The sequence below is a fragment of the Ranitomeya variabilis genome, chromosome 7, assembly GCF_051348905.1.
Source record: "Ranitomeya variabilis isolate aRanVar5 chromosome 7, aRanVar5.hap1, whole genome shotgun sequence".
NCBI lineage: Eukaryota > Metazoa > Chordata > Amphibia > Anura > Dendrobatidae > Ranitomeya > Ranitomeya variabilis.
In genome coordinates this window covers 151,627,382-151,646,931 of record NC_135238.1, presented here as the reverse complement: position 1 = coordinate 151,646,931, position 19,550 = coordinate 151,627,382, and the positions used below count along the sequence as shown (strand labels likewise).

General features: G+C 45.6%; 2 protein-coding genes across 8 annotated transcripts in view; one reads left to right on the top strand and one right to left on the bottom strand.

Moving 5' to 3' along the window:
• Positions 1-4,776, bottom strand: part of STRADB (STE20 related adaptor beta) — a 76,088-nt gene extending 71,312 nt beyond the window's left edge. The window contains exon 1 of one of the 2 annotated variants that reach the window (XR_013217726.1): positions 4,600-4,776. The gene's annotated coding sequence lies outside the window, so the exon portion shown is untranslated. Of the gene's footprint in view, positions 1-109; positions 186-4,599 lie in introns of those variants that run through there. The other variant, XR_013217725.1, reaches the window with a different exon arrangement.
• Positions 275-19,550, top strand: part of TRAK2 (trafficking kinesin protein 2) — a 77,601-nt gene continuing 58,325 nt past the window's right edge. For 3 of the 6 annotated variants that reach the window (XM_077272064.1, XM_077272062.1, XM_077272059.1), the window contains exon 1: positions 298-423. The gene's annotated coding sequence lies outside the window, so the exon portion shown is untranslated. Of the gene's footprint in view, positions 424-8,303; positions 8,325-19,550 lie in introns of those variants that run through there. The other 3 variants (XM_077272060.1, XM_077272063.1, XM_077272061.1) reach the window with 3 other exon arrangements.

Below are 19,550 nucleotides of genomic sequence, written 5' to 3'. Positions count from 1 at the left end.
TAAGCATGCGCCCGGTGCCCACCGAACAGGCCTTCTGCCAGTACTTCACATAAAACACCAACAGGTCGCCAAATTGTAGAACTATTATAACCCCACAGTCTGTACGTACCGGGCTCATTCTCTCAGTATGTCATTTACCTCCGCTTTGTCTGTTATGTTCCCATATACTAGTCCGACGCTGGTCCTTGCTGCCCACAACAAATATGGCGGCTCCAGCTTCCAGGGTTTTCCTTTTTTGAACTGGCATTTTTTTCTATAGAGAATTGATTGACAGCTTACAAGGGAGCGAGTCTATTGGACCAGTAAAGCGTGACGTCATGAGTACCGTCTCCTTGGTGAGCTTGGAGGAAGGCCCGCCTTTTAGAGAAGCAAGAGCAAGGAGGAAACCGGAGCCCGAGAGCAGCCGGTGAGGTGGCCGTGAAGGTCGGTGCTCAGTTTCGCTTTGCTCTGTGTCTGTGCAGTTCATACATATGTATAGCTATCCCGCCCTGCATGTATATGGCGCCTCATATCATAGGAGTCACCTGTCATGCTGTACAAGCATTGGGGGCCATGAATACCTATGTGCAGGGTCTACAAGCATTGGGGGCCATGAATACCTCTATGCAGGGTCTACAAGCATTGGGGGCCATGAATACCTATGTGCAGGGTCTACAAGCATTGGGGGCCATGAATACCTATGTGCAGGGTCTACAAGCATTGGGGGGCCATGAATATCTCTATGCAGGGTCTACAAGCATTGGGGGCCATGAATACCTATGTGCAGGGTCTTCAAGCATTGGGGGGCCATTAATACCTCTATGCAGGGTCTACAAGCATTGGGGGCCATGAATACCTATGTGCAGGGTCTACAAGCATTGGGGGGCCATTAATACCTCTATGCAGGGTCTACAAGCATTGGGGGCCATGAATACCTATGTGCAGGGTCTACAAGCATTGGGGGGGGGGGCATTAATACCTCTATGCAGGGTCTACAAGCATTGGGGGCCATGAATACCTCTATGCTGGGTCTACAAGCATTGGGGGGCCATGAATACCTCTATGCAGGGTCTACAAGCATTGGGGGGCCATGAATACCTCTATGCTGGGTCTACAAGCATTGGGGGGGCCATGAATAACTATGCAGGGTCTACAAGCATTGGGGGGCCATGAATACCTCTATGCACGGTCTACAAGCATCGGGGGGGGGTCATGAATACCTCTGTGCAGGGTCTAGAAGCATTGGGGGCCATGAATACCTCTATGCAGGGTCTAGAAGCATTGGGGGGCCATGAATACCTCTATGCAGGGTCTAGAAGCATTGGGGGGCCATGAATACCTCTATGCAGGGTGTGTATGGCGCCTGCAGTACCAGTGGGGATGCCCTGACCTTGGTCACCTTGTATGGCTGCTCATCGGTCACTGCTGACAATAATCCCTGTGATCCTATGTTTCGTTATGATTTCATACGTGTCCAGCCGTAAAAGAGTTACCGTAATACACATGACACCCTCTCAGCGTCCACCCAAATGATGGATTTGCTGTTTAGGATTTATCCCTGACCCTCAGTGTGAGGTGATGATCTCCGCGTGGATGGGCAGTGAGCTTCCTCCATCTCTCGCCCATATAAACTCCTGACTTTTTTTTTTTTTTTTCCTGTTGCTAAAATGTTTCTCAGTCTTGTTTTTAAAAAGTGTTTCTAATCATTTTTTATTTTCTGATTGTGGATGTAATATTTTTTAATTCTGTTTGTTTCTCCATGATTATGTTGGTGGCCATCCTGCTTGAGCTACTTACCGAGTATGGAGATATGGTTTATATGGACAGCAGTAGGCTGGAGGTGACTCTTTGGCTTCTTTTGAGAGCGTTTACTAGGCATGCTGTGATCTGCGGTGGGATCATTGTACAGGGAGGGAGAGGAGGGAAGCTGTGATCATCACCCCCATTTATATAGTTTTATAATTAATATGGTTGGGGAAAAAAGATGTTCCTATCTGTAATCCTAGCCTCTACTGTAGGTGAATTTTGTTTTTTTACAGGTGCTTTAGAGAGAAAAAATCGGCAATGGATAAAAGTAGCTTGCTTCTTTCTGCCACTGAGTGTGCATGGAAAAGCCAGGGAATAGCACCATTGGATGACAATGGAGATGATCCTTGTGCAGATCTGCTGAATAAGTAGCAATGCATCTGGAGCAGAAATCCGAGTGTTGGCCTTGTGTTTCTGCCATATCATTATTCAACGTCTGTAATACTGACATTTGAACTTATCCTTAGTATATCCATGTGTAGTAGGTTTCATCTGAATGTGTAGTGGAGAAATGCATGGATGTCCAGCAGTCAGATGTATGGAGGACGACATCTCCATTCTTTGCACTGAATCTGCCACATGTGAACGTGCCCCGAGATCTGTTTAAAATGACTGCAATCCTGTGTAAAGGCTTGTGGTCTGTTCCATAAATCACTTAGAGTATGTGCACACTGAGATTTGTGGTGCTGGTCCACTTTCTATTTCTGGTTGTCTTTTGAGCGTTTTTTTTTTCCGCTACAGATTTTGAAAAACGCCAGCTGGGGAAAATGTCACTTCTTTAAAGAGACTTGTGGTGGAATCCACTCAGTACACTGTAGTCACTGGCCACTCAGGAGAATACCAAAAAGGCTTAAAAAAAATAGCCCAAAACCACTACAGGAATTGAAAAACTCGTCCAAAAAGTCCCCAAAGAAGGAGCGTTCCCAAGGGGCATGCACATAGAATTGTTTCTTACAACTCTATTTCAGATGCACACTGAACGGTTTGTAATAGATGGCTCAGTGCACAATGGCTGCCATTGTTCTCGGCAGCGCCACTCCTGTTTATACAGGAAAATGCACTGCCAAGAACCATGGGCTTTTATGCAGGACAAAAGATCACTTCACCTAACGAACGAGAGTTTTGCTCGTTCCCCCCGGTGATCAGCAGTCTGGTGAAATGACCGTTCCTAGGAAAGCTGGCTCATGATAATCTTACAGTAAAACATATCCGTCTTGTGATCAGATTGGTTGAGAAGTACAACAAGATGACTTTTGCCTCAGTCGGTAAAATGCCTGCTTCCCTCTCTAGCATAGGTACCGCGCACCGGCCAGCTTCACGGTCAGTCAGTGTCAGCGTTCCTTGTGGGCTGGAGCGAGTAGTTATCTCCACCCGGTGTGCTCGCTATGAACGGCGCCGCACATTGGACCTCCTGCTCCTAGACGGCCTTCAGAGACTCTGACTTCTTTAGTCACAATCCTCCTTGCTGCTGCCCGTCGTTGCCTGCCTACACTGTGTGTCTTGGTAGGAATCTGGTGGCTGGAGATATTACAGTGGGTTTATTAAATTCAGGCCTACTGTGGGGGTAGGGGTGAGCGGGCATACCGGGGGCTTATTCTACCAAAGGCCTTCGTGTGGTGAGAGTGTATGCATTCCAGCTCATCCCATGGTTGCTGTTTGGGTAGGAGGTGTTTGGCAATGGGGGTCTCGTTATTATATTTACTGCCTGGGTCCTATTATAAGCCCCTGGCTGTTGGTATGGGAAGCCCCCAGGCCAGACACTAACCTTTGCATGTGCTTCAGTACATTTAATAATCTCATAATAAGCTTCTTATAAGATTATTAAAGGGGTTGTCCAATAGTGACTGCAGACATTTGTTCCAAGCCTCGACAACCCCTTTAATAATCTCAAAATAATAAGCCGATTATTAAATGCAGTGCAGGTCATGCCAGGGTTCCTGTCTGTGGGAAGACTAAGAACAAGCGATGATGGATGATTATTACTGTGTATCATAGATACTGCCTTACTTGGCCCCCCAAGATCGTAACCTTGATGTGCAGTAAGTGATCATAGTCCATTAGCTAGGCTACGTGTGGTTTTACACCAGCCCATAAATGACCACTGATCGGCTCCACGTTTGCTGATCAGCTGTGCTACGGCTTATTAGACAGTCAGTGTGAGCTTTAGAGTATAGAATCGCTCTGTGCTATAGACTGCCATTGTTCTTGACAGCACAGGGCCGCTTTAGAAAGGAGCATATGCTGCTGAGAACGAAGAGAAGCCTCCACTCTGTCGAATTGTCGTCAGCGGTAGCCACTGAGTCGTCAACAGGAGCTGTCTGTGCTAGTGAAGGTGAGCGCCATGAGCTCAACAGGCGCAGGTTCGGCACATGGTAAAAAAAAAAAAAAATCAATAGTCCCGGATAACCCCTTTGATAAGTAAATTGGAAAGTTGATTGTTTTTAAAGCACTTTTGCAATCTGATCCATTTATGAACTTGAGGCAACCCCCTTGAAGACTATCTGGTGCTGAAAGTTCTGGACACATTTGTTGCCTGTTTGCTAAATGGACCGATGGTCCCTTTCTTTGCGTATAGTGCAGAACCTGAGTTGGCCTTTCCCTGTGTAGTTTAGGCCCCCCACACACTTACAGTAGCACCTGCCGATATGATAGAGAATGAATATTTATAATTGGGTCAGTAGTGAGTGCTAGGAGCAAAAAGAAATGGAAAGAATCTAGAATTGTGCACCTATGATGAATGCCTGCATCAGCTGATCTGTACCTGCAGCGGCTTTGCTGCATTGCTAATAACAGGGTTATAAAGACATACACTACCTCTTAGGTGTCTCCATTTTTCCGTTGAGATTCCTGACTCCTCTGCGTTGTCTCTTCCTCCTTATATAGTTTGCAGGAGCCGTTTTCATGTTCAAGAATCTCCCGTCTTTTAAGGTCCTGTGATTTCTTTTCAGACCCCATATCTGAAACCTGTGCGCTAAAGGTGATCTAAATAGTCTGGAAAGAAACATAGAAGAATGTTACTATTCATGTTTGTAAAATGCAAAGTTAGTAGTAATTCTGTAGATGGGGTAGAAGGATGTTTCCGCAGTGCCGTCGTGTTGCAGGCGGCTCTCTCCGCCTCATACCTTTTTAGGTGCGATGAATGGATGGAGCGAAGTTATCTAATCTTTTTGGGAGTTTTCTGGTTTTAAAAAGTCACAAATCACATTTGCCCAGACATTGAGACTTTTTGTACTTTTATGAATATATTGTGGATGGATCAGCCAAATTGAATAGTTTTATCAGTTGAATTGTCCTACATAATTGCAGGGCTGTGAAGTCGGAGTCCATTTTGGTGGAGTCAGTATGAAATGGACAGGCTCCTAAAACACATACATTGGGTACAGTAGTACAATGCAGGATGTGCTGTAAATGTTTTCATAAGAATTTGGGAAAGTTATGGAATGTCCCATAAATGTCTGTTCTGTTCCTGATCTCAGGATCTGGGCTTCTAGGTGAGATGAATCTGTGCTGCACTTTATGCACATGCTCAGTAATGACCAGTGCTGTGGAGTTGGCGTCTGAGTCGGAGGTTTGTCTTACTGACTCCTCAGTCGCATTTAAGTGAACAGTGCATAGGCTCAATTATCATGATTATCTAGGAATGAACATTTTCTGATATTCTTGCTTTGTAAGCAGGTTGCTGATCACCTAACGAACAAGCAAAACACTTTTTAGTCAGGTGAAATCAGTTTTTTGTTCTGCGCAAGAGCACTGTTCTCAGCACCATATTGTCCTGTGTAAACAAGACTTGTGCTTCCAAGATGAATGGCACCCTACGCACATGGAGCGTTCTATTACAGATCGTTCAGTGCACACCTGAAACTGAGTCAGCCTGTGTGAGTTGTTAAAAGACTGCCTACAGGCAAGCATGTTGGGGGCTGTATGGGGGTTCATTCAGATGTCTGTGCAAATCGTTCCGAGCATGGACTGTCCGCAGGTCTCCCAACCGGAGCATATCGGCTTCATATATTTTTCTGAGGCTGTCATGCTTGGTGTGGGAGAGCCGCGGCCAGTCGATACTTAGACAACTTGCACACATATTTGAATGAGCCCTAATACGGCACAACACAATGACTCTTGTGTAGCCTCCACCACTTTGTAATACGTGCATATTTTTCATGGAAAGCTGGAAGTGCAGATGATCCACTTCTGATACAAACTGGTGTAGCTCAGGAACAGCGCTGTAATCCATCAACCGCCACCATGCTGGGATATATGGCGCACACTGCAATAGCGACGTAAAAGCACTTCACAGAATATACTAATTTGTGGCACAATTGTAATATTTCTAACACCAGTCTTTGTCTTTTGAGGTTGTCAGGCAGTAATTTTAGCTCATTGATTGTGACTAATGTGACTTCAGTTAGCTGGACCAAGCATTTTAGAGGTTACTACAATCCATACCTTGCGCCCTTCCCATGCATCAGTCAATGACCTTCTCGTATGCTGGGTACATGTGTGCGCTGCCCATTGTACAATGCCATTACTCCTTAATCAGTCCAGTAGAGACTGATCTCCAATAACAGTCCTGCCCCACTCCCCACTGTCTCTTATGGGCGGAGGTCCTCACGTACCTTTACCATACAGACGCCTGCAGGATTGCTGGGGCACCGGGCTGCAGAAGAGTGGCGCCATATGCCACAGAGCGGAGGTTGTTATTGGCTTTGTGGTGGAGCCGGGAACGTGAGGAAAGCAATAAAGATTACACAGGACAATAACTGTAAACCTTCCCTGTGTATATGACGTGTTTATTATCACAAGGAATGTGGCGGTTATATAACTGAAGGGGGCCATATATGTTGGATCACCGCGCAGAACTGTATTTTATGTGGTAAGGAGGGGTGGGAATTTAAGTGTAAGGGTATGTGCACACGTAAGAATTTCTTGCAGAAAATTCCTGAAGAAAACCGGACATTTTCTGAAAGAAAACCGCATGCGTTTTTTTTTCACGGTTTTTACCGCGTTTTTTTTGCGCGTTTTTTCCGGAGCTTTCCCAATGCATTATATAGCGTGAAAAACGCGAAAAAAACGCAAAATTAATGAATGTGCTGCGTTTTTTACCGCGATGCGTTTTTTTCGCGGAAAAAAACGCATCATGTGCACAAAAATTGCAGAATGCATTCTAGATGATAGGATGCATATGTATGCGTTTTTTATGCGTTTTTATCGCGAAAAAAACGCAACGTGTGCACACAGCCTTAGTTTATGATCATTCTAAAAGATTAAAAACTGGGATTATTATACTTTTTCGGTGATTATGACATTTCATCATGACCGCACTCAATGTCCTGGGCTCCTTAGACTTGTGTTAGGAGACATACGCTGCGTTCTTGAGCACACTTGTGATGTCACCTCTTACCCGGCGCCCTAGATATCTATCGCTATAGGGTCCCACAAGGGCAATAAGAACCAGATGGGGGGGAAGACCCCGTATTATGTGTGCTGTATTGATCTCCTCACAGACACTTTCAGCACCATTGAAAGAAATGTCCAGAGAGCTGAAAGCGAATGAGCTGTATAGAGGGTCAGCTATCCCGCCTGGTGTCATCTGCTCTATGGCAGCACAGATCTAAGGATGGTGCGGACAAATCTCAGCAATGTGCCAAGGTAGAATAATTACATGGACTTTTATAGACGTTTACTAGAATCCCTTTAATCTCTCATCAATCTAATATGGAATCTAGGGAGGAAAATAAATAATGTATTTTTTTTTTTAATCCGAAGATTTCTGCTCATTATTTTACTTTTCGTCCTTGGTATCCCACCTGAACATTCCACTTTTGGGAACGTGTGCCAATGATCAGTTGCCAGATTAGTGGAATTTGACTGTTAAAAAGGAGGCAAAGGAAAATCTCTGCTTTCATTACATTGTGCCCTGTACAAAAACCCAGTACTCCTCCGGTTCTGAGGGCTTTCTTGTGTCTTTCAGAGACTTTTTGGCTTTAAAATCCTTAATCTCCCGTGACGAGCTTCTTATGAGACGAGAGTAATTAAGAGGACTTTAAAGCGGATAATCCTCGCTGCTACTTGCTGAGCCTGGAGCCACACATGAGGCTGGCACGCTGCTGGGCGAAGGCTTTATCCCAGCCCTGGGCGGGTGCACTTGGCAGCAGCGATGCTTTAGGGAATAAAATGTGGCTGACTGTGGATCGTGTGTATTGTCACGCCTGTGAGTTTAGTGCCCGGGCATACACCTCGTTACCCAGACAGGATGGCTGTCATTAGAGCGTTACTTGCGCTGCCACGTGGCGAGGGCTTTATTTTCAGCTGCATTGTGCGGTGATGTGCAGGAAGTGGCACGGGAAGAGCAAGGCACAAGGGCAGACGGACGGATCAGAGCAGCACTAATGAGAGACAGTGATGTAAATGTGGCTGCAGCCACTCAGGATCCAGCAGTCTGTGATGGCAGCTGCTGTGCGGGCACCGCCAAGGGAGCAGATGCCGGGGGAATCGCGCATGTGGTTGGTGACAGAGCCTTTTTGTATCCAAGGCCCGATAAGGTTTGGTATTGGGGCCATTGGCTGCATATAAAATACAGCTTTACGCTTCCTTCCCCTTTTACAATAGTGTTTTTGTTTTGAATCCATGTAATTTGGTTAAAGTTTTATCCAGAGAGAAGCAGATCAGACGGTAAAGAATTGCTTTATGATTGTTGTTCCATTTTATAGATGTGTTTTCTTCTTTTTCCCAACTTTATTGCTTCTCCGCATATTCCAGCAGTGCATGGTGGCTGTACGACTCCTTAAAGGGCTATCCACACCTTCATGTGTGAGTCGTGTCCGATTAATGTAAATAATAACAATTTTACAATTTACTTGCATGTTAAAATTTTCAATCGTTCTTGATATATTAAAACGTTTGTATACCTCTCCATGTCTTTAGACCGACCACCGCAGCTAGACGGCAGAACATGTGCAGTGCTTACAAGGTTTTTTATTTCTATTGATCTTATAATCACTGTTTTGAAGATGGCCAGGGTCCCTGCACCTTGATGTTACCTCCTAATCCCGGTCAGCTTCAGCGCAGTGCTTACAAGCTAGACAGCAGCGGTGTTCAGACTCTGTAATGTCAGCGCTGGCGTCCCTGCACAATCCCCCTTCCTCCTCCATGGACGTTGACGTGCTCACTGTCATGACTGCGCTGTCTCGGTGCCCTCATAAGCATCTTCTTTCCTGGATTCCAAGACCTGTGCACGGCGTGTAGGCCCCAACGAGTGCGCTTGTGGCGTGCCCACTCCTTGCTTCCTAAAGGGGCAGCACCCTCCCTTCAGAAAATGTCCCAAATAGAGAGGTGCCTGAGCAACGCTAGTGTTTAGTGTGTACGCTTCCTGTTTAGGTATAAGGTCCCTATATCCGTCCTACATAAACCTGATCCTGTCCTGCCGGTGCCTAATCCTGATCCGCCTTGTCCCCATCTGTATCCTGTTCCTCTCCTGTCCCATCTGAACGAGCGCCTGAGATTCCATACCAATTTATTTCCCATGTTCCTGAACCTGCCCTGTACCAGTTCCGCATCCATCCATTCTATGAGCCAGTTCCTGGTCGGTCTGACCCTACAAGTTCATCCCTGCTTCCCTGCCCCTTTGGAGTCAGCTGCTGCGGCTCCGGGGTCTGTCCAGGAGTGGTACCTGGTGTCCACCTGCAGCTCAAGTCTAACTATACCATCAGGGGCTGTAATGAAGAACCACGTGGTCGCTTAGTTACGCCCCTTCCGGCCCTCCCTGATCCATGACACAGTGGTTCCACAACCATCAGCGGACAGTCTCCTAGGCAACAAGCTATAAACAAGAGAAAAGCATTTAACATCTCAAGAACGGCTGCAAATTTTAAGCAGTTAATTGCAAAAGTGCTTCTTTTTGGACAATGTGAATGTGAAGACGAGAATAACCCTTCAACATATATAGCCACATGGTCTCTGCCATGTAAGATCCTTTTGATGCACTATGTGCAAAGTACAGTCATGGACAAAAATTTTGAGAATGAGACAAATATTAATTTTTCCAAAGTCTACTGCTTCATTTTTTCTAATGGCAATTTGCATATACTCCTGAATGTCAGAGTGATCAGCTTAACAGCAATTACTGTACTTGCAAAGTCAATATTTGCCCAGAAAATGTACTTTAACCCCCAAAACACATTTCAACATCATTGCAGTCCTGCCTTAAAAGGAGCAGCTAACATCGTTTTAGTGATTGATCCAGTAACACAGGTGTGGGTGTTCATGAGGACAGGGCTGGCGATCAATCAGTCATGATTAAGTAAGAATGACATCACTGGACACTTTAAAAGGAGGCTGGTGCTTGGTATCATTGTTTCTCTTCAGTTAACCATGGTTATCTCTAAAGAAACACGTGCAGCCATCATTGCACTGCACAAAAATGGCCTAACAGGGAAGAGTATCGCAGCTACAAAGATTGCACCTCAGTCAACAATCTATCGCATCATCAAGAACTTCAAGGAGAGAGCTTCCATTGTTGTCAAAAAGGCTCCAGGGCGCCCAAGAAAGACCAGCAAGCGCCAGGACCGTATCTTAAAACTGTTTCAGCTGTGGGATCGGACTCCCAGCAGTGCCGAGCTTGCTCAGGAATGGCAGCAGGCTGGTGTGAGTGCTTCTGCACGCACTGTGAGGCGGAGACACTTTGAGCAAGGCCTGGTTTCAAGGAGGGCAGCAAAGAAGCCACTTCTCTCCAGAAAAAACATCAGGGACCGACTGATATTCTGCAAAAGGTACAGGGAGTGGACTGCTGAGGACTGGGGCAAAGTCATTTTCTCTGATGAATCCCCTTTTCGATTGTTTGGGACATCTGGAAAACAGCTTATTCGGAGAAGAAGAGGTGAGCGCTACCACCAGTCTTGTCTCATGCCAACTGTAAAGCATCCTGAAACCATTCATGTGTGGGGTTGCTTCTCAGCCAAGAGAATCGGCTCACTCACAGTCTTGCCTAAAAACACAGCCATGAAAAAAGAATGGTACCAGAATGTCCTCCAAGAGCAACTTCTCCCAACCATCCAAGAGCAGTTTGGCGCCCAACAATGCCTTTTCCAGCATGATGGAGCACCTTGCCATAAAGCAAAGGTGATAACTAAATGGCTCATGGAACAAAACATAGAGATTTTGGGTCCATGGCCTGGAAACTCCCCAGATCTTAATCTCATTGAGAACTTGTGGTCAATCATCAAGAGACGGGTGGACAAACAAAAAACAACAAATTCTGGCAAAATGCAAGCATTGATTATGCAAGAATGGACTGCTATCAGTCAGGATTTGGTCCAGAAGTTGATTGAGAGCATGCCAGGGAGAATTGCAGAGGTCTTGAAGAAGAAGGGTCAACACTGCAAATATTGACTTGCTGCATTAACTCATTCTATCAATATAACCTATTGGTACTCATAATATGATTGCAATTATATTTCTGTATGTGATATAAACATCAGGCAAACATTAATAAAAACCAGAGGGCAGCAGATCATGTGAAAATATAATTTTGGTGTCATTCTCAAAACTTTTGGCCATTACTGTATATTGAAGCCATAACGCTATGATATATGCCACGATTATATTTTTATATGGAGATGCCGTATAGGCCTCATGGCCCTTTTACAGTAGCCCTATTACATGGAGCTGTGTGCCTCGTTCACACTGAATATTTGTCAGCAGGGTAATAGTCAGTTTGGAGTATATACATTTTCAGTATTCTAGTTTAACCACTTAATAACCGCCAATACATCTTTTTACTGACCTGAGTTATAAGTGAATATCCTCCCCATACAGGTGACAATCCAGCAGCTGTCGGCTGTACCCTATAGCTGACAACTTGCTGTATCAGCCACGATCAGTGTTCGCACCGTCCATATTTGTTTAACCCCTTAGTTGCTACTGTCCAAAGTGACTACATCAAATAAATGGTTAACGCAGTGTGGGGGCTTCTGCTTTAATCTAATTCACACACCGAGTAGGTGATTGTGTGGTCCTGACTTTTGCCATAGCAGTCCATGGCCAAATAGCGGCCTTAAGGTACCTTCACACTTAGCAACTTTACAACGAGAACGACAACGATCCGTGACGTTGCAGCGTCCTGGATAGCGATATCGTTGTGTTTGACATGCAGCAGCGATCTGGATCCCGCTGTGATATCGCTGGTCGGAGCTAGAAGTCCAGAACTTTATTTGGTCGTCAGATCGGCATGTATCGTCATGTTTGACAGCAAAAGCAACGATGCCAGTGATGTTTTACATGGAGCTAACGACCTGTGAGAACGATAAGTGAGTCGCCGTTACGTCACTGGATCGCTCCTGCATCGTTCTGGAGCTGCTGTGTCTGACATCTCTACAGCGACCTAAACAGCGACGCTGCAGCGATCGGCTCGTTGTCTATATCGCTGCAGCGTCGCTGAGTGTGACGGTACCTTTAGGTTATGCGCACACGTCAGGATTTCTAGGAGAAATTTTCCTGACAAAAACCGGACATTTCTGCCAGAAATCCGCATGCGTTTTTGATGCTTTTTTGTGCGGTTTTTTTTTTTGGCCTTTTTTCCCAATGCATAGAATAGCGGGACATGCTGCTTTTTTTACCGCGATGCGTTTTTTTCGTGGAAAAAAACTCATCATGTGCACAAAACATGCAGAATGCCTTCTAAATGATAGGATGCATAACGTATGAGGTTTTTATAGCGTTTTTATCGCGAAAAACCGCAAAAAAATGCAAAAAAACCTGAACTTGTACACACAGCCTAAAGGTACCTTCACACGAAGCGACGCTGCAGCGATATCGACAACGATGCCGATCGCTGCAGCGTCGCTGTTTGGTCGCTGGAGAGCTGTCACACAGACCGCTCTCCAGCGACCAACGATGCCGAGGTCCCCGGGTAACCAGGGTAAACATCGGGTTGCTAAGCGCAGGGCCGCGCTTAGTAACCCGATGTTTACCCTGGTTACCAGCGTAAGAGTAAAAATAACAAACAGTACATGCTCACCTGCGCGTCCCCCGGCGTCCGCTTCCTGTACTGTGTGAGCGCCGGCCCTAACAGCAGAGCGGTGACGTCACCGCTGTGCTTTTACTTTCACTTTAGGGCTGGCAGTCAGTCAGAGCAGGAAGCGGACGGCAGGGGACGCGCAGGGGAGTATGTACTGTTTGTTTATTTTAATTTTACGCTGGTAACCAGGGTAAACATCGGGTTACTAAGCGCGGCCCTGCGCTTAGTAACCCGATATTTACCCTGGTTACCAGCGTAAAACATCGCTGGTATCGTTGCTTTTGGTGTCAAACCTGACGATACACGCCAGTCTGACGACCAAATAAAGTTCTGAACTTTATTCAACGACCAGCGATATCACAGCAGGATCCTGATCGCTGCTGCGTGTCAAACACAACGATATCGCTAGCCAGGACGTTGCAACGTCACGGATCGTTGTCGTTCTCGTTGTAAAGTCGTTTCGTGTGAAGGTATCTTAAGCCGCAGTGATGTGATGGAGTATAGTCTGGGAGGACAGGCCTACAAATCTCCCAGATAACTCATATTAAGGTACCTTCACATTAAGCGACGCTGCAGCGATAGCGACAACGATGCCGATCGCTGCAGCGTCGCTGTTTGATCGCTGGAGAGCTGTCACACAGACAGCTCTCCAGCGACCAACGATGCCGAGGTCCCCGGGTAACCAGGGTAAACATCGGGTTACTAAGCGCAGGGCCGCGCTTAGTAACCCGATGTTTACCCTGGTTACCATCGTAAAAGTAAAAAAAACAAACACTACATACTCAACTGCGCGTCCCCCGGCGTCCGCTTCCCTGCACTGTGTGAGCGCCGGCCCTAACAGCAGAGCGGTGACGTCACCGCTGTGCTTTTACTTTCACTTTCCGGACGGCGCTCAGTCAGAGCAGGAAGCGGACGGCAGGGGACGCGCAGGTGAGTATGTACTGTTTTTTTTTTTTTTACTTTTACGCTGGTAACCAGGGTAAACATCGGGTTACTAAGCGCGGCCCTGCGCTTAGTAACCCGATATTTACCCTGGTTACCAGTGTAAAACATCGCTGGTATCGTTGCTTTTGGTGTCAAACCTGACGATAAACGCCGATCTGACGACCAAATAAAGTTCTGAACTTTATTCAACGACCAGCGATATCACAGCAGGATCCTGATCGCTGCTGCGTGTCAAACTAAACGATATCGCTATCCAGGATGCTGCAACGTCACGGATCGCTAGCGATATCGTTTAGTGTGAAGGTACCTTTAGTCTCCTGGCTAGAGTGGTCAGTTCAGAAGTTAGCGACATTTAGGTGGTAAACAAACACTTTTTCATTCCTGCTATACTACTTTGCATTAATTCCTGAAAACCCCCTGAAGGGTTAATAAACTACCTGACAGAAGTTTTCAATATGTCAGGGGGTGCTGGTTTTAAAGGGAACCTGTCACCCCCTTGAGGCGTTTTTAATTAAAAGAGCCACCTTGTGCAGCAGTAATGCTGCATTCTAACAAGGTGGCTCTTTTAGTTATTGGTGCTGTAACTGCAGAAATAATCAGTTTTGTAATTTGTCCTAAATACCTTTCTTCAGTCAAGGAGGCAGGTCTTTCCCCCTGCTGCAGACGCCACACAGCCGTCAGTCATGTCTTCTTGACACCGGGCGCCTCCTCCTCACCGCTGTTTTGAAATCAGCCGGCGCCTGCGCTCTTTTCTCCTGCCTTGGGCAGGCGCAGTGAGCGCTGCCCGTCCTCTGTCCTCATATGCAGTCTAGCTGACTGCGCCTGTGCGGCTGCCCTGCCTGTGAATCCCTGCCCCGCAGTGCGAATAAATCAGAAGACAGTGCGGGGCTGGGATTCACAGGCAGGGCGGCCGCACAGGCGCAGTCAGCTAGACTGCATATGAGGACAGAGGACGGGCAGTGCTCACTGCGCCTGCCCAAGGCAGGAGAAAAGAGCGCAGGCGCCGGCTGATTTCAAAACAGCGGTGAGGAGGCGGCGCCAAGAAGACTTGAGTGACGGCTGTGTGGCGTCTGAAGCGGAAGGGGGGGGGGGGGGAGGCCTGCCTCCAGGACTGAAGAAAGGTATTTAGGACAAATTACAAAACATTATTTCGGCAGTTACAGCACCCAGAACTAAAAGAGCCACCTTGTCAGAATGCAGCATTACTGCTGCACAAGGTGGCTCTTTTAGTTTCAAACGCCTGGGGGGTGACAGGTTCCGTTTAAAATTGTATCATGTTTGGGGTTTTTCCAATATATAGCACCCCCAAAGTCACTTCAAACCTGGATAGGTTCCTCAAAAAACTAAATTTTGTAAATTTCCTTTTAAGGCTATGTGCACACGTTCAGGATTTTTCGCGTTTTTTCACGATAAAAATGCATAAAAAACACATACATATGCATCCTATCATTTAGAATGCATTCTGCAATTTTTGTGCACATGATGCGTTTTTGTTCCGCGAAATAAACGCATTGCGGTAAAAATAAGCAGCATGTTCATTAATTTTGCGGATTTTTCGTGTTTTTCCTGCTATTTAGCGCATTGGAAAAAAAAACGCACAAAAGCCGCGCAAAAATGTGAAAAAAAACCACATGCAGATTTCTGGCAGAAATGTCCGTTTTTTTTTTTAGGAAATTTCTGCAAGAAATCCTGAACGTGTGCACATACCCTAAGAATGAAAAATTACTGCTACATTTTGAAACCTAAAAGGCTTACAAAATTAATTAGCATTTTAAAAATGGTGCTGATGTAAGGCACACATGTGGGAAATGTTATTTATTAATGTTTTTCTGTGATATGACTGTGAAGTAAAGGGATAATCATTCAAAGTTCGAAAATTGCTATTTTTTGTACATTTTTGTCAAGTTTCTGATAGGTTTTGGGTTTATTAATAAAAAATATCAACCTAAATTTAACATTATCATAAATTATAATGTGTCACCAAAAACAGTCTCAAAATCAATGGGATTTGTTGAAGCGTACAAATACTTCCATTCATGTTTTTTCTTCTGTGGCCAATCTCACGAACGTTCAGAATATGTGTAGATACATTTACAGGAGTCATTTACACTTTTATGGCTCCTTCTCACTTGCGAGCTACTCGGATGAGTCTCACATGTTTAAAACCCGGCTCTGCACCCGGCACTCAGATCGGAGCGTGCGGCCGCATAGCAATGCATGCAGCCGCACGCTCCGCTCCTCTGTACCAGGTGCAGTGCCGGGGTATTGCCGTGCGAGACTCATCCGAGTCTCACACAAGTGAGAAGAAGCCCTTAAAAGAGTTATTACAACTTATAACATTATAGACAGCAAAGCTGAATGTTTCCTCACCTCCATTCTTTGTTTGACATCATAATTTCATAGTGTATAACAATATGATGTACATGAAAAAGTGCTCCCTACAGTGTAATGTCCCGACATAGTGATCCATTCAGTTTATTGGGTGCCACATAGTGCTTTGCACTGTGTAATGGACCCCACATAAAAATATAAATGCTTCCCTCTGCCCATTCCTCTGCTGCTCTGGTCTCATCATGATTAGTGATGAGCGAGTGTACTCGTTGCTCGGGTGTCCTCTGAGTATTTGTAACTGCTCGGAGATTTCATTTTCATTGCCGCAGCTGAATGATTTACAGCTATTAGCCAGCCTGAGTACATGTGAGGATTCCCTAGCAACCAGGCAACCCGCACATGTACTCAGGCTGGCTAGTAGCTGTAAATTATTCAGCTGCTGCAATGAAAACTAAATCTCCGACACTAATACTGTAAATACTCGGAGACCACTAGACCGTTCTCGGGAAAACACGAGCAACGAGTACTCGCTCATCACTATTCATGCTGTCTTCAGATCCTCTACACATCTCGGTACAACGGGTGCATTGTAATGACTTCATCATGCCTGCTGCGCTGAGACGTCAGATGCAGAGGGGAGATGATGGGAGAGGAAGTGTCAGCTGCTCCTCCTTTCTCCTTCATTGCTTTCAACTGTATTGGCGATTAGGTAGGAATCTGATCTAGATGAAAGTGCAATGCTGGGCGGGGGACCTGCCTGACATCGTGGCCCAAATTTACCCAGGGGACCAGCCTGGCATCGCTGTCCAAATATACTCACCCTACGGGCCAGATTTGGACCGCTGGCCAGAGTTTGACATATGTGCTCTAGGGTTTTCTATGAGATTCATGCAATAAGTGTAATTCTCAATGTGATGCCAAATTACAGAGGTGTTCTCCTGCTACAGCCTTCATTCTAGCACTGGATATTTCAGTAACAAAATTCATAAAGGCACTATACAGCTTAGTATTATAATGTAGCAGGTCTATGGCCATGCTGTGTGCATGAACCTTTCCAGACCGGACCTGAACCTGCTGGATGGTGGGGAAGACGGCACATTAATATGGTTTAGTAGTAGTTTGAATAATATGCTGTAGTCTAAGGCAGAATCTCAGCAGAACAATAAAAGACCCTTAAAACGGAAATAACTTCACGCATATTTAGAAGAGGAAATGGAATCTCTCAGTGGAATGTTTTCTATTTATAGAGAATATACAGTTGTGCGAAAAAGTGTTAGGCTGGGAGCACACGATCCGGAAGTGGCAGCACTTTGAAGCATCCCATGTTTGCTGAGTCCAAAACGCTGCCGTCTATTGAACATACCGTAGATGAATCCGCATGTGATCACTGAACCGAGCGGATTCACTGTGTCCAATACATTCTATTGGTGACATTTCTCTTGCGGAGACTAGTGTCTGCAAGAGAATTTGACATGCTGCGGTCTGGAGAGACGCACCACATGTTGGTCTCCGTTCGTGAACTGCAGGCTTTGAGAAAGAACATACCACTGTTCGAAATGCGTTGCTTGCTACTCAATATTATGTGATTTATTGGACTGGACTTTGCATATTATTCTTAAAGGGAACCTGTCACCCCCAAAATGGCTGGTGAGGTAAGCTCACCGGCATCAGGGGCTTATCTACAGCATTCTGTAATGCTGTAGATAAGCCCCCGATGTTACCTGAAAGAGGAGAAAAAGATGTTAGATTATACTCACCCAGGGGCGGTCCCGGTGCGGTCTGGTCAAATGGGTGTCTCTGGTCCGCTCCGGCGCCTCCCATCTTCATTCCATGACGTCCTCTTCGGGTCTTTACGCCGCGGCTCCGGCGCAGGCGTACTTTGTCTGCACTGTTGAGGGCAGAGCAAAGTACTGCAGTGCGCAGGCGCCGGGCCTCTCTGACCTTTCTGGCGCCTGCGCACTGCAGTACGTCATGGAATGAAGATGGGAGGCGCCGGAGCGGACCGGAGACACCCATCCGACCTGACCGCATCGGGACCGCCCCTGGGTGAGTATAATCTAACCTCTTTTTCTCCTCTTTCAGGTAACATCGGGGGCTTATCTACAGCATTACAGAATGCTGTAGATAAGCCCCTGATGCCGGTGAGCTTACCTCACCAGCCATTTTGGGGGTGACAGGTTCCCTTTAATAAATTTATAATTTTTGGAAGCTTGATTTTTCCTCCCTTTTTGCTCTACGTTATTCACGTGATGACTACACGATATCCGTGCTTCCCCACAACACATGCCGACACGTGAGCTGGTATTTTTTCATTTTTCTGTTCTTTTTTTATCTAAGTGGTGAAAAAAAACAAAATCCAAACCTTGCTAAAAAAAAAATAAAAAATTGTGCTGTGCATTTTTCAAATACCCATAGCGTCTCCATTTTTCGTGATCTCGGGTTGGGTGAGGGCTTATTTTTTGCGTGCCGAGCTGACATTTTTAATGATACCACTTTTGTGCAGATGCATTCTTTTGATCGCCCGTTATTGCATTTTAAGCAATGTTGCGGCGACCAAAAACAGTACTTCTGGCGTTTGAAATTTTTTATTGCTACGCAATCAGTTTAATCTTTTTTTTTTTTTTTTATTGATTGGGCGATTCTGAACGCGGCGATACCAAACGTGTAGGTTTGATTTTTTTTTTAATTTATTTATTTATTATTTTTTTTTATGTCAGCTGTTCAAAACAGCTGACATGTCCCAGCTTTGATGCGGGCTCACCGCCGGAGCCCGCATCAGAGCGGGGGGTACAGACATTGGACGTACTATCCCGTCCGATGTCAGTAAGGGGTTAAATGTCAGCTTCCAGGCTATGGGAATGACGCTGCCTGGAAGATAACTCTGCCTCCAAAGATTATTATTCATGAAGGAGGAGTTACCAGTGTGATGTGTAATGGCAGCTCTTTGCTCTCCTGATCTCCCTGCAGAACTCTGTGATTATACCTGACACATCTGCAGGTTCCTCTCACCTTCCAGCTCACAGGCAGACAGGGTGTAATATTGTTAAAATACGGCAGAGCTGAGAGAGGAGCAAAAAATGTGCTTGTGCAAGAAAACAAATGTAATTTTGCCTGTTCTGTGTTCATTACTTGTCTCACACTGGTAACTCCCCCTTACAGTGGGTACGGAAAGTATTCAGACCCCTTTAAATTCTTCACTCTTTGTTTCATTGCAGTCATTTGGTAAATTCAAAAAAGTTCATTTTTTCACATTAATGTACACTCTGCACCCCATCTTGACTGAAAAAAAGAAATGTAGAACTTTTTGCAAATTTTATAAAAATCAAAAACTGAAATATCACATGGTCGTAAGTATTCAGACCCTTTGCTCAGACACTCATATTTAAGTTACATGCTGTCCATTTCCTTGTGATCCTCCTTGAGATGGTTCTACACCTTCAGGAATCGTGTGTGGATTTTTCCGCACCGGTTTTGCAAA